The following is a 15215-nucleotide window of genomic DNA, read 5'->3' as shown; positions in this document are numbered from 1 at the left end:
GCCTCTCTTTGGATGGATTTGTGCACATTTTCACGTTCAGAAATAAAATCAAATATTACATCACACCGATCCAAACTGTTGCTGCAATGTCGGGTTTTTTTTTTAGCAACCCTTCTTTTATATAATTACTTATTTAATATTTTAAGAACATCTATTAACTGTTCCACAGTAACTAGAAATTTCATTATTAATTATTAATCATTCATTTAAAAAAAATGTTCCTTGGTCCCAATATATCCAGTTTGATTTTGCGTTTGCCATCATTTAACAACTATAATAGATTAACAAATTAGAATAATTCAACATATAAGTGAGCACAGAACTTAAAGGTAAAGTGATATATATATATATATATATATATATATATATATATATATATATATATATATATATATATATATATATATATATATATATATATATATATATATATATATATATTCTTTTTTGTGTGTGTGTTTTTTACATATTTGTTAAAACTGTCATGTTGTGACACTATAACATTGAGACAGCTATTACCCACCTTGGATGGGCTGAGGGTAACATGACAGAAAAGCTGAGACACACACGTTCAGCTTAACAGGAAAGTTTATTCTTCTTCTGAACATACTCCATATACAATACTTCATATGCAATAATTCATATAAAATACTTCAGGTGTCACTGAGTAACTCAGTACATGACAAATGGCCATAATGTCGCTTTAAACTGAACAAGGATTATTTGAACAAGCTCAGTTTAACATTATGAATTTTGACAAATGACAAAATCTATTCACAGATGGCTTTTGATTATCTAAACCATATTATAGTTGTTTTTTTTTTTTAAAGTTTGTGCTTTAACTCAAACACTGTTGCTTTTTCTCAGACCTTTTGTATTTGAACGCTAAAAGTAAAACACATGAATTGCGCTTAACATTTTTAACAGGTTTTACAATTTTTATTCTGCACCAGTACAATATACTTGAATATTTAATCATTTTAGTTTTTAACTGTATTAGCATTAATTTGCCTCTCAAACATCTCATTATATTTAAAACCGTTTTACTTTTTTCTACAGTTTTATCTATATGAATCTTCCATGTACGTTTTTTTTTTTTTATCAAACCATATACCCAAATATTTACTTTGATCTGTCCTTTCTATAACACCCCCATACAATTTGAGATTCACATTAAGATTCAATTTCCTATTTGTAAAGTCAACTAATTTAGATTTGGACGTTGAGAATCTAAATCCCAGGTTTCTATATTATGTAATGCCTCTTGCAATTTCCTAATTACAAATTCTAGATTTTTTCCCCCCTCTTCCAAATAATACCATCATCTGCAAATAATGAAACACCAAAAGATTTATCTAAATTACTAAAAATATCATTAGTCATTATAATAAATAACTGAGGACTAATTATACTACCTTGGGGATTCCAGTTTTTTTATTTGATTCTTCTACATAAGATTGTGATTAACAGCCATGTTTCCAGATAGCACTAGGAGAAACAGAGGAGCTTGATGTTTCACAGACGATCCGTCTCATATCGTACCGTTACAGAGAGACAGAGTGGTCACAAGTACTTTACCGACTGAGGAACAGGACAGTGAAACACACTGATAGCTTCAGGGTCAGTTTCACCATCAGTTAAAATAGAATTTATTGCTTTACAAGAGAAAATACTGTGTACGATCTTCAAACGCCTCTAATTCAATTGATCTGGACCACAAAACTTACAGCTGCAGTTATTTAGCAGGAAGAAAGTTCAAATTTTGGGTTCCTGTTGTCATGGTTATGGTTGGGACTCGCTGGTTTGTCTCTGTTTTTCAGATGTTCGCAGTCTGAGATGTTTCTTTGGTAACGAAGAGTTCTCCACACCTGTAAAACAATATGTTACTTCCACACTGATGTTCTTTTAAAGTGCAGGAGACACACAGAGTAGATCATATTAGCATGGAATGTAACAGAAACAACTATATCTGAGTAACTGAGGAGTGAATGAATGAAATCCTTACATCTCATCGTCTGCGTCAAGACAGTTTCCAGATCCTTTCTGTGTCTTAAAGGAATCCAATGAAATAGTCAAGAACAAAATGTTTCCAGGGCATTAACTTGGCAAAACAACAACAAAATCATTGACTGAAGTGAAGTACCTGTTCTTATATTTTCTTCTGAGCCGACAAAAACACATACACAACAGCAACATCAGCAATACAAAAGTCATCGTCCATTCTTCAGGAAGATGAAACGTGTTTCAACAGCAGAACAAAGAGAAAAATCAACATGTGGGAATCTGAGCACAAACTTACTGGGGACTTGAGATTGTTCACCTGAAAAAAAAATTAGATTTAGATATTTACAATCACGAAGGCGTCATCAGTCACTAACCAATAACCAAATGAGAGTATTAGGAAGCTCCTGACCAGCAGCTCTCTGGGATCAGTAAAGTCCACTTCCACTGAACATCTAACCAGTGTGCTGTTGACAGCTGAAAGCAGAGCTGTGGTGGTGACGGTGATGGTACCGTTGGTGTTGGTCTTTGAGCTGGGGTTGTAGTGGGAGTAGTAGACCATATACACAGTCAGTGTCACAGTGGGAGCCGGATGACCTGTGGCTGAACAGGCCACAAGTGACCCTGGAGGAATTAATGATCTTCTGACATCAATGAAGGGTCCATGTAGCTCTGTGTGGAGAACAGACATCACCATTAACATCTAGTTATAGAAGCTAACCTGTGATACTTTCAGGTTCTCACCATTGAACCTCAGACAGGTTTCAGCTGTCAGATTTCTGAAAGGGTAGGAAGTGAACAGGTAGAGATAACATCCTACATCCTGCTCTGTTACATTCTTGACGATTATGGAGCTGTTCTTCAGTCCACTGTATGCAAACTGAACTTTATCTTTAAAGGGTGGAAACACTTTTGCACTGGAAAGAAGGTTGTAGGAGCCAACACCGCGCATCGTACTCCCCGAGAGCTTCTCCCATATGACCTCCTGGACACTGTTACTACCCAGGAACCAACAGCTGAGTTGAGCATCTTCTCCTACTTGTGCTATCCTGGTGTGCTGGGTTTCAACCACATGTATAATAAGTGCAGGAAACACTGGAAAGCAAAGAAGATTTCAATGGCTGCCCCTGAAATTCATTCATCATATTATTGGCCCCCACTTGCTGGTGAAACTGACCGATCAAGCCGCATTTTCCCCATCGTTCTCTGTAATTTAAGTTTTTTATTTTATTTTGTTTTGCATTAGTCATTGTTTAACAGAAGCGAATGATTCACACCTGTCAAACTTTTCTTATGTTAAAACCAGAAAAAAAAAATCCCAAAAGCTTTTCACTACAATTGCAACTGCCAATATTTTTTTAGGATGTGTATCTTCTTAGCAACAGAGATCAAGTTCAGTCAGGCTGGATTGGAGATCATCTGTAAGTCTTCCAACAATTTCTGAGCCAGATTTAAGTCTGGACTTAATAAGACATTGCATGGATTAGAAATGTGTTACTTATGATATATTTAAAATGTAGCCTCATCGGTCATATTTCAATCGGATTTCTTCTTTTTTTAATGAATGTGCATGATCAATGCGCCTTCCAGCAAGTCTCGGCACGCATGCGCTTTTCTGCAAAGCACCGGAAGAACGGATCCGATCCGAACAGAGTGAATGAATCGCAAATAAAACATACAGGATGAACCTGTACAGCAGCGATGCATAAGCTCACCTGTATGTAATAATCCTGCGAACAGGAAGAAAACAAATCGGGTGCTCTCCATCATGAGTCATCGCAGCTTGCTCCCAAAAGTTTATTTTCACCCTGGCAAGCAACAATTTTGCGCTTTACCGCCACGATCCGTTCAGGAGAGGAAAAACAGGGAACGTGAGCGAGCTGAACTATAGACACGCGACTCGTGTTATTGTTTACGTCCGGATATTTCGCGCATGCGCACAGTGCTGGCGGACGAAAAGATTTGCTCTTACTTGCGATTCATAACCGCGCCGCCGCAGTAGAACAAGACAAAACCTGGAGGTGTATTAATGAAGTGCAGGGCGACACAGCAAAGGGTAAACGATGCATGAAGTTACTGTAGAATAACTAAAAACAAGTCATATTCTTCTTTTTTTTGTTCTTGCTCTCTGTGAAGGCTACGCAGATTCGTTGTCATGGCAATTGACTGACAACAACGCCGCTATTCCGTCAGGATTCAACTCCAAAAAAATATTTAACCATTTTCCACACAAAGAACGGAGCATTCAGTCTGAACAGTATCATGTTTTTAGGTTTGATGCTTATTTTGCGATTATTAATATTAATAAATTGTGTGAACACAGCAGTGGCAGATTAGATATTTAAACTCCTGCCTTATTTTAGAGTTTTTGAGTACCCTATTTTTAGAGTAGGCTCACTTTTCCTTTTCCTTTTGAAACCTAATTCCACAGCACATCTACATGCTAAAGTTAAACCTTTTTCCTGATCTAGTCGCCGTGTTGACAATTAGTATTGCACTGTGTCCCTTTTTCTTTTATATATCACGCATACCTTTAAGATTTAGATCGCTATATTGACAACTTCACAGTTAAAACAACCAATCACAAAGTGGCAACACTCACTACAAACAGGGTTTGCACTTTATGCAATGCAACATATAAGGGCGCCAGACTGAAAACTGTTAGCCTGCATTTTCTGTATGTGTCTTCAGAGAGTACAGTACATACAGAAAAGTTCATACATAAATTCAACATCTACAAATTAAAGTGTTTTTCTTTTTAAACAAAATACACTTACAAATATGAAAATGACTTTAAAATGTGCTTACACTTACAGACCTGCTGTTTAAAGAAGTTAGATTATTTTTAGATTTCTATACTGACTAACATGTGGAAAACTCCCTGCTGGGGCCAGCGTCGTGACGTCAGAGACATTATAGGGGATGTACCACGCACCTGCGCGTATTCATGACTCTTGACTTTCAGTGTGCTTCGCTAGCAGACACATGCAGTTCTGTTCCAGCACCTCACTAAAATGTTGAATTCTTTTTGTGTACGTGTGCGTTGATGACAATGTAAGTACATAATTCATTTCATCCGCTCGTGTTTCTTACACGCTGCTTAGTTCGGCAACCGTGTAACCTTGGTTACCGCGAGCTCCAACGTATTTTGATGAGGAAATGCCTATTTCTTAAATGCCTGGCTAAACGCTCATTTCTTGGTTTAACGTTACAAGAATAGTTCAGTTTGAGAGTTGTCTGGCAGTACTCTAAATTGTAGTGTTATTTCTACTGTTCTGAAGACGTTCAGGACGGTAAACTAGCTTCCAAATGTAGCATCGAGCGCTTATGGAGCCGGTATGTTCGAGTGGATAAACATTTTCTCGATCTTGCGGCGGGAAGAACTGCTTCTACCATTTGTGGTCTTTATGCGCCACCTTGTGGTCATTAAGTGTACTGCATCTATATGCTCTGTATTAACACTTTGAGTGCCTAGTTCTCACCTATATTATCCTGTTATTACTTGTTACTTGCAGTAATTCTCTTCCTTGTTACATTAATGTTACTGAATTGCAATTACAATTATATATATTGTTAATGTAACTGGATGTGTATATTTGATTCTACCTGAAATCGAATATTTTGCATACGTTAGAATTTGTATATGTATACGTGGAATTTAGATGTACAATATTCTAATTACTCTTTCTGTATATGTTTATCTTGCAGAGACCACACACACACACACAGACACATATGTTTATCAATAAAACCCATAACATCACCTAAAGTCGCAGCTGTTCTCTGACCGGAGCACATAGTCAGTGAGGGGGCGACTAGCCATCGACGTACACGTCCGTCACATAACAGCTTGAAAGAAAAAATACGGTCTTGCATTACATATGATCATAATAAATGCTTTACTAAACCAGTAAATAATCCAGAGTTGCTCTTTAGTTTCGTGTCTCTAAGAACTGACTGCAAACCACATCATTCATCTCGGAGAAACCATCTGCATATGGCATAACTACTGTATCTATAACACCAGATCGTCCTTTCAACAGAAGGTTTTCTAACTAAATTGAGTTGAATTCATTCATTATTCAGTAATCTCTGAGAATTTTAAATTGACATGCGGTTGAATCTTGGTTTTGGCTCTTCAGTCTCCTGCTGGCTGCAGCTGCTGAGAGGCTTTGGTTTCACAAAAGTGTCCCGTTTACATTTAATGTGCTAAAAAGTGCCTGTTCTGATCATGCTGACTGCATTACAAGCTATCACAGGACTAATCATCTTCCCTATCATAAACCTGGAGGGCAGGATTTACTTAATTTGACGTCTCACATTTTGTGAATGAAAAGAAATAAACAGAACTGGGTCCTTAGTGGTTACCTCCTTTTGATCTCTCAAGCCTTAATTTATAGAGGCTATTAAAAAAAAAATCACATTTTCAGTAAAGAAATTCAACAGGCACAAGAAAGGGCATAGCAAGTTTATTTTTATGGATGCTGTAGAGCAAACTGAATGTCCAACTTGACAAGTTGAATGAAATGTTAATTGCATGCAGGTGATTCTATAACAACAAATTATAGCAGGTGAAACAATAGATGTCCACAAGAAAAGCATTTTTATGCACATTTTATATGAATTTGACAGACAATAAAATGGCTCATAATTGTCATATTTAAAGTAATGTGGATCACAGGATAGTTAATTTCCAGTGTATTTTTCTGTGTTTCAATCACATTTAGCAGTATCTATTTCAAAGTGCACTGGTAAACCATTTTCACATGCAACAGCAACATGCATTTTCTGGTGAAAAGTACCTTTATATTTACAGCCGTCTTTAACCAGTTTTCCACTCTCCTTGGTTATCTCACATATAATAATGTCAAACTTCTCACTACTGCATGTGAATGGTTTTTTCTGATTTTTCTTAGTTACAGTATACTTATATTTTGATTTACAAATGTCTTTGATTGATTGTTCATCACCAATTATGAATGTATTGATCGGCTTACATGTTGGTTTGTTGTCACGTTTTATGAATATGCCACGGTCTTTAATCCCCTTTGTACATTTTTCATCAGAAGAGTTGCCAGGTAAACCCGTGTTTCCGACGATGTGCTTATTTTTGAAGTCTTCATAGGTTGGTATTCCGTTGATCTCCTTAAACACGGCAGCCATGCAGAGCAGAACAAATGGCAAATGAAGAAGCATGTTCCTCATCATCATTTCCTGATGAAGAAAAAAAATACTTTTTATAATTTTCATATTATAAAAGTTATAATATGAATTTTTTCATATTATAATTGAAAAAATTATAATATGAACAATTTTCATCAGACAGACTGATGACAGTCATCAGTCTGTCTGATGACTGAATGCTGTTAAGCACCTTAACAGAATTTGGTCAACAGTGTTAGAAAGGTAGCTATTTTCCTCTTTGTCACTAGTTTTTTATTGCATATTCAGTATGTTTACTTAGAAGAGGCCGGTGGTAATTTTTGTTATATAACACCTCTACATAAAAAAAAAACCCCACTGCATTATTTATAAATTATTTAACTGGTCTTATGACCTAGTAGGAAATACTCTTACCAAACATGGTCTGTTGTTAATGAGTCAATTTAAACACTAATTAGACAATCATGAGATAAACTGAACAGATAAAATTGATGTTGGAAATAACACTTAAAAAAAACAGAAAAAAGTAGTCAGATAACAACAATTCTTTCTTTATCAATCAATGTAAGCAGTGACACAGCAATAGTCTATCAAGACGGAGAAATAAGAAATCATTTTACTACCTTTGTTCTCGTCCACGTAAGGAATTGTTATTCAGGTTGTTGGATGATCAGTTTTGCTAAAGCAGGAGTGGATTCTCAAAGGCTTCAGCTGCTGCAGGTCTGCAGGGAGAAGTGCCCTCAGATGATGCAGCGTGCCACGTTCTACGCATTTTATACAGTTCACATCTGGTGGCACAGGCAAATTCATCAGATTAAAATCAAGCAAGTTCTCAAAAGGGTTTTTACCTTAGATCACTCTTAGCTCGTTTTTCCGATTAAATTATGCAAAAGAGATGAGGCAGACTTTAAGGACTTTCCTCTTCCTAGATGGTGCAATCTAACATGACGCTTGATTTTCTTTTCAGACATTTAGCTGTTATTATGCAGGCTGTATTTAATAAATAATGTAAAATTAGAGGCTGTGCATTTCTTTATGGATTATGATGCGATAAAACACGACTCTTTTTCACAACAGTCATTCATGGTATGTTCCATGCCTTTCTACCTCTGCAAATAAAACTAGCCTAGGTTTACGGTGGCAATAGACAACAAGAGGCAAAAGCAACATTGGTTTTTATTCATTTTTACTGATGTGAGCATCAGTTTTTTGCAAAGAAATAAGTAGGCAGAATTCGCTTTAATTTCCTTTATAAGAAGTGATTGCCAACTAACTACATCTGTTGTGCAGCAACTTTATGTTGAAGGACTCTTCTAGTGACAACTTCATATCTGACTGATTTACCTATCATTTCATTTGACTCACGATGTTCAGAGAAACTTCTTCATGATTTCTTTTATCTGACTGTCTATTATTTGCATAAACTGTTCTGTGCGTGTGCCGATCCAAATTATGTTCTAAGGCTCTAAGAATATATGGCAGTTTATGGTCAGATAATTCCTTTAAAACTAGTCCACCAATTCTCTGTTTTATCGTATGTAAATGGCGCATTTGCTACTCGCTGCACATGTTGGTCATGATGCTTTGAGACTTCAATATTTTTCTTTGCAGAAAGACTGCATGAGACAGGAAACTTAGACTAGGCCAAAGAACATTTTAATTAATTCTGACCAATTAGATATTTAAGTGAAACTTATAACATTTCTTTTATATATACCAATGCAATTCCAAGCATCTCAAAATGCAAAAAGCTTCCTAAATAAATACATAAATAAGAAACACTGGTGCTGGGAATGTGATTGTGTACAAAAAAAGGGGCAACATTAATGTAATTTATTCATGTATATATAATATTTAGCATTTAGGTCTGTTTAGAGAACTAAATGGACTTTATTCAGGAGAGGAACTTGTGGCAGAAAACATCTGAGGTGATGACATTTTGTCTGTAATAAAATCTAGGAATTACAAATAATTTATTTCAATTTAAACATGTAGAAGTGAGAATTATCAAGCCAATAGTTATCATTATTATCCATGCAAATCAGTCTACAAATCTTTTGAATTCCTTATTTCAAGTCAAAATTGCTCGATTGAGCAACAGCGCCCTCTGCTGTTTGTGCAGAGATGTAAAAAAACCAACTCATGAGCAGAATAATTGATATTTATTAGAAAATATTTCACTGCATGAAAACATAAAATGCTCTGAACATATGAATAATACAGTAGACATACACCTTGTGACATCATAGCGTCCAGCAGGGCCATCTGCTGTTTGTACAATGAAGGAAACACGTCAAGCACTTGTGGTTTCTCATGCTGTTGTAAATGGGTAAAGTGTACGAAATGGAAACACAGGCTTCAATAAAAAGAGCTTGGCTTGAACCTTCTATGCTTTAGAAGATATTGGAGGTTGGTAAAAAAAAAAAAAAGTCAGCCTCCAATATATCCTATGGCTTCACCAATAAGGTGCACAGGTTTTCCATTTTCACATTGAACTGTAATGTCTATGGCTTCATAAGATTTACCATTGTAGAGACAATTGGGAAACCTGCTGATTTTGTCATGTTCACAGATGATCATTTTAAAAACTGAAGTTGCCACTCCTACCAGCTGGCCTGAGCTGCAAATGCTTCTTAACTCTCTTTCAGGGTCAAAGTAGAACGTATTTGTTTCTTTGCACAATTTCAGATTATAATTAATCCTTTTCATGTTCCTGGTGCAATCCCAATCCTCTCTATGCATTTCCTGAACAACATGTTTATGAAAGAAGTCCAGAGCTTCTGAGAGTTCTGCTCCAGACAGCAGCACCAGCAGAAAGACGGCCACCTGGATCTTCATGGTTACCTCTGGAAAGGAAAAAGAAAAGATTGGCTTTGGAGCACAACATAGGATAATTTCATAAAAATAGATGTGTTATCTTCTAAGTTTGAAATCTACTGAAAATATACCATCTAAGTTCCAACATGCAGTAATGGATTGGTGACTCTGTACTAAACACTACATAAATTGCCTTGCAAAAATGTTCATTTCACTTACGTTTTCATTATCACCACAAATGTCTATATATTTTTGAGGTTTTCTATGTATTTATTTACTCACCAGAAGGCCCTTAAAGTGTGAGGTAGAAACCTCTTTTACTGCAACTACAGATGCAGGTTTTTTGGTTTCTGGCTCCTCTGTATATGTCGAGATTACCGGTAATATTTTTGGCATTTGGTTTAAGTAAAGTAGCTAAATAAAATCCATTGAACTTTGTGAATGCTATATTCAAACATAAGATAAAGTTCAAAGGGTGCTAATATTTTTGCAAGACACCTTAAACAAAGTTAGAACCCATTAAAAGTCTAAGCCAGGGGTCTCAAACTCAATTTACCCGGGGGCCGCTGGAGGTAGAGTCTGGGTGAGGCTGGGCCGCATTCACACACACGGTCTCCTCAGCCAAACCTTTCTGATTGCCTATTACCATATTTGGCCGTAGTCAGGCGCTGTAACAGCCGTAATTGTGTAGTGTCTCTTTAAGATACTCTAGTATTGCTAATGATGTCAGAAGTATGCGCCACGGCTTCTCTGTAGAGAGCGTGGGAGAAACGTGCAAGACGGACATGTTAGCTCCCTAACTTTTTAGTAACGTTATGTTACTTTTGAACGCTGCTCAATTTTCATGTCTGATAATATAGCAGCCGTTCAACTGGCTTTGTAAGGTTGGTGAAGAGCGAATTTATTAAAGGACAACACGGTGGAATTCCCAGTACGGTTGTGAGTTTTTGAATCTGCCGCCTCCTCTCCTCCCTTAAACACAACCCAAGCGTTACAGCGCCTAACCTTAATTACGTTACACTGATCAGCAACTTCCGGGTCTAGACTGGATGCTGTAGCACGTGAAGCGGGAGCGGCCGCGGAAAGTGCGCATGTACCGCATGCAAATAATGACAAATAGAAAATGCAAATAGGCCCGGCCGATGTCCCGCCCCCGAGAGCAATATACTCCACTGTGATTGGTAAGTTCGTTCAGCTCCACACACAACACTGAAAAGTGCCAATTATATCAAACTCGCGGGCCGCACTAACATTAAACTTTCATATTAAGGCGGGGGCCACAAACTATCGTCCCGAGGGCCGCAGTTGGCCCGCGGGCCACGAGTTTGAGACCCCTGGTCTACAGGTTTTGTGCTGCACTGCAGGGCTAAAGTCTGACTGCCTCGTCTGGAACTGTTTTATAAACAACGAGATAAAATACTCTTAAAAACTAGGGTTAATTGAAAAGTTTGCAACAATAACTCTGACTTACTCAACTGATGGAAAAGCTTCACCTTCGGTACTTGATTGGTCAACTTGTTATTTGGGACAACAGGGTTTATTTTCTGTTGATCTTTCCTGAAAAAACATCAAGTTCCTCTTTAAACCTCAGAGTGAATTTTAATACCAAAGACAATTGCAGATACTTTAATGTCCCTTTCTACTGACAATTAGCAATACAAACTGTTATTGTTAGAGAAAGTGTCACCCTGAGGAGATTCCTTGACTGATCGCTTGTTGTCTCATTCAGTGAAGAAATTACATGTTTCTTCTGCTTTTCATGTCTTAAATGTTTCAGTTTGTCATAGAAATTTTAATATCGGACAAAAATAGCCAAATTAAATAAAATATAAATTTGTTATGTGGGTCCTAAACCCATCATTCTAAAGAGGAGTCACATAGTCCACAAAAACAAGCATTACCAAACATTAGTAGAAATCGAATAGTTTCACTTTTCAGGTGATCACTTACCTCGGTTGGTCCCTTCCAGGGATGGAGGTGAGATTATAGAAACGTTCTTTCTCAGTTAACTTAAATGAAACCCATCAAAATTAATTTACTTCCACCTTTTCCACCTTATATGTTGTTCAGTGTGCAAGAAACTAAAGGAGGGGTTTTCTAACTAACCTATCCCCATCTAGTACTTTCAGAATTATACCAAATAAAGAAATAACTCTCATTCTACCCAAAGCACTATAAATAGATAATTAGCTGAGATTAACTCTGATTGGTTATTTGAAGCCTTCATAATGGATATTTATAACGCAACACACAGATCATGATTGGTCACTAAATGATGTGCTGAACACTTGCTGTTCATCAAAGATAAAACTGTCATGCAGCTAAAATGGATGTAAAAAGGAAGTGCTATGACTGTGTTCTGAGATACAGAATTAAACAAGAAATGGTTGAAGAGGTGTCATACGGGTGTACAAGAATAAATAGTTGAAGTACCTTCAGCTAAATGAAAAACAAAGTATGACAGAATTAATTATAATTCACATTCATAATCCACAGCAGTACATGCAAAATAAACCATAAACCATCGTTGAATAATTTAAGTATTTAGACCTGATTTCAATATAAGCACAATAAAACACAAGTTTAGTTTTAAATGCTTTATTCATTGAACAATATATGTTGAAAAGCTACTACTGTGCATTATGATTATGCTTTAATGCAATGAAGCAGAAATGAGTACAATGCTTAAAAAACTCATGTGAAATGAATGAAACTAGAGAAAGAAGAAAAAAAGCCTGATGCTTGATTATTAAGATCTGCTTTCTGACTGTTGAGCTGAAGATGTGAGAAGCTGCAGAGAGAAATTATCTTCTGCCTTTCCCCCTGAACTGCTTGATGAAATGCACAGGTAAAAATTGTTCGCCAACCTTTTCACATTCTGCTTCAAGAAACAGGACACTTCTTCTGCCCTTGTAGTTGTTTTCACCTGTGTACGTACACAGAATAACGGTGAATTTATTTTTACTTTTTCTTTTACCAGGTTTTCCCTGACAAATGGCTCTGACTGCTTCTTCACCAGCAATTATGAATGTGTTCTTTTCCTTCGGTTTGTCTTCATCTGCTATGTTCCTCACTGCAATCACTCTTGTGCAGTCGTTTTCATCCATAGCATCAATAACATGCTGTCTGAGAAAGTTCTGGTAACGTTCAGTTGGAGTGGGGCTGCGATCTGGCCTGGGGGCGATGACCAGGACCAGCAGTGACCAGACAAGCAGGCAAGTAGGAAGGATGCGCATCGTTACTGAAAGAAGAACAGAAACTTTATATTTAATGTTAGTTTCAAAGAGATTGCGCTTATGTTGTTCCACTTCTACTAAACAGAAGAAGGTGAGGATGTAATAAAATAAGTGCACATAAACTCAAAACTTCCTTTATAATAAAACACATCAGTTTGTTCTGTCAGATGCAGAAACATTATTTCCTCTGTTTTGTCACTAGATGAGTTGACAGCCTGCAGATTCCTTCTGCTTTTATGTTGAGATTTTTATTACATCTGATTTCAAACAAAATAAAACTGAATGTTGAAAAAAGGTGGGTATGAAAAATGCAAAGATATTTTTATAGCAACATTTTTAGATCATTTCAGTACATTTTTATGACGTGAAAAAAGTTACTTACTGCTCTTTTTTCCTCTTTGATAAACTCAGAAGTGGTAAGCAGGTTCTCTCCAACAGGACTTATCTGTAAAACAGAATTGTGAGAATGTAAACTGGAATAATCACAAATGGATGATAGTTGACTTTAATTTCTAATTTTGGGAAAATGTGAATTATTCCTACTTACCACTTTGGAGAATAAAGTCGATGTTAACAGCTGAGCAGGAACCAAAATGAGAAAAGATGTTTGAAGTGAAGTTTGGCGAAGTTACCCCAAAGTTTACTGTCCTAGAATGGCTAGAGTTAGTCCACTTTGACATATACCTATTTCGGCTTAGATAGTCCAACTGGCCTGAAGGATTTTATCTAGCAGGTGCTTTTGTTCAGTAAATAGGGCCATTACCTTAGAAGTACCCTGATAATGGCCTCAACGCATCTCACAGTTGCACAATTGTTCCTTAGACTTCGACTTCGACTTCGACTGACTTTGTTGTCATTTTCAATGCACAGGGTGTATACAGAACGAAATTTCGTTGCATACGGCTCAGGACAATGTTTGAGGTTCCAATGTTGTGAGGTTACTCCAGAATAAAATAAAATACAGTATAAAATATGAATATAAATCTAAATATAAAATATAAAGTGCAGGACTGACAGTAAAATAGAAGTTATTTAGCTCTGTACATGTGCAAGGTATAAAGTGGAGACCAGTTTTTGAGTGCAGTCCAGTGAAGAGTTCAGCAGTCTGAAGGCAAGTAGGAAAAAGCTGTTTCGGAACCAGGTGGGCCTGCACCGGATGCTGCAGAACCTCTTTCCAGAGGGCAGCAGGGAGAACAGTCCATGGTGGGGGTGTGAGGGGTCACTGACGATGTTTCAGCCTCAGGACACGCATCCTGCATCGATGGTTGACCTGACACTTCGCCCTTTTGCCTGAGCTGGGTGTGGAAGGTTGTTGCCGAAGCAGTTTCTCCTTGTGTGCCTTCTTCTCACTCACATGAGAGTTACCGAACTCTTTTGCAAGCTCAACCAGGAAGTCCACCCGTCTCTCCTGCACCCCAATGCATGCCTGATAAAGCACATGTGCATTCAGTGCTGCCATGTCAATCATGTTTGCCAGGTTTGCTGACCAGCTGTCACATAGTGATGGAACCTTGGTCACCCCCCGCAAGATTATGACTGAAATAAATGCCATTAGTTCTTGTGAACTAAATAGGTGAAGCAGTCACCTATTTATCCTCCACAGCACAAAAGGCTGCATGCAAATTTGCATGTGCAAAGTCTCCCAGATTTCTTTTGCTTACACTTTTTGCATGATTTTTTTGAGGTGGATCAACACAATTAATCTGGTTAGTTTATTTCTAAACTGTCATGTTATACCCTCTTAGCTTTATTTCAAAGAGAAACATTACTCATTTCTTTTAGAAAAACCTTTGCATATTTTTTGAAACAGATTCTATGTTTTGCAAACTCTATGTACATTTGGCAAAATGACCTGGATAATGCAGCACAACATCATGGATCAGCTGCAAAAGGTCACATCTCTCCAAAAACACTTCATGTATGCTTCAAAACTAAACTGAAGAGCACTACCTACAGGAGACCTGATCTCCTGCAGGTATCATAGATACCCACCCCCAA

Source organism: Xiphophorus maculatus, chromosome 24, assembly GCF_002775205.1.
Source record: "Xiphophorus maculatus strain JP 163 A chromosome 24, X_maculatus-5.0-male, whole genome shotgun sequence".
Lineage (NCBI taxonomy): Eukaryota > Metazoa > Chordata > Actinopteri > Cyprinodontiformes > Poeciliidae > Xiphophorus > Xiphophorus maculatus.
Note: the sequence above shows the minus strand (reverse complement) of the source record.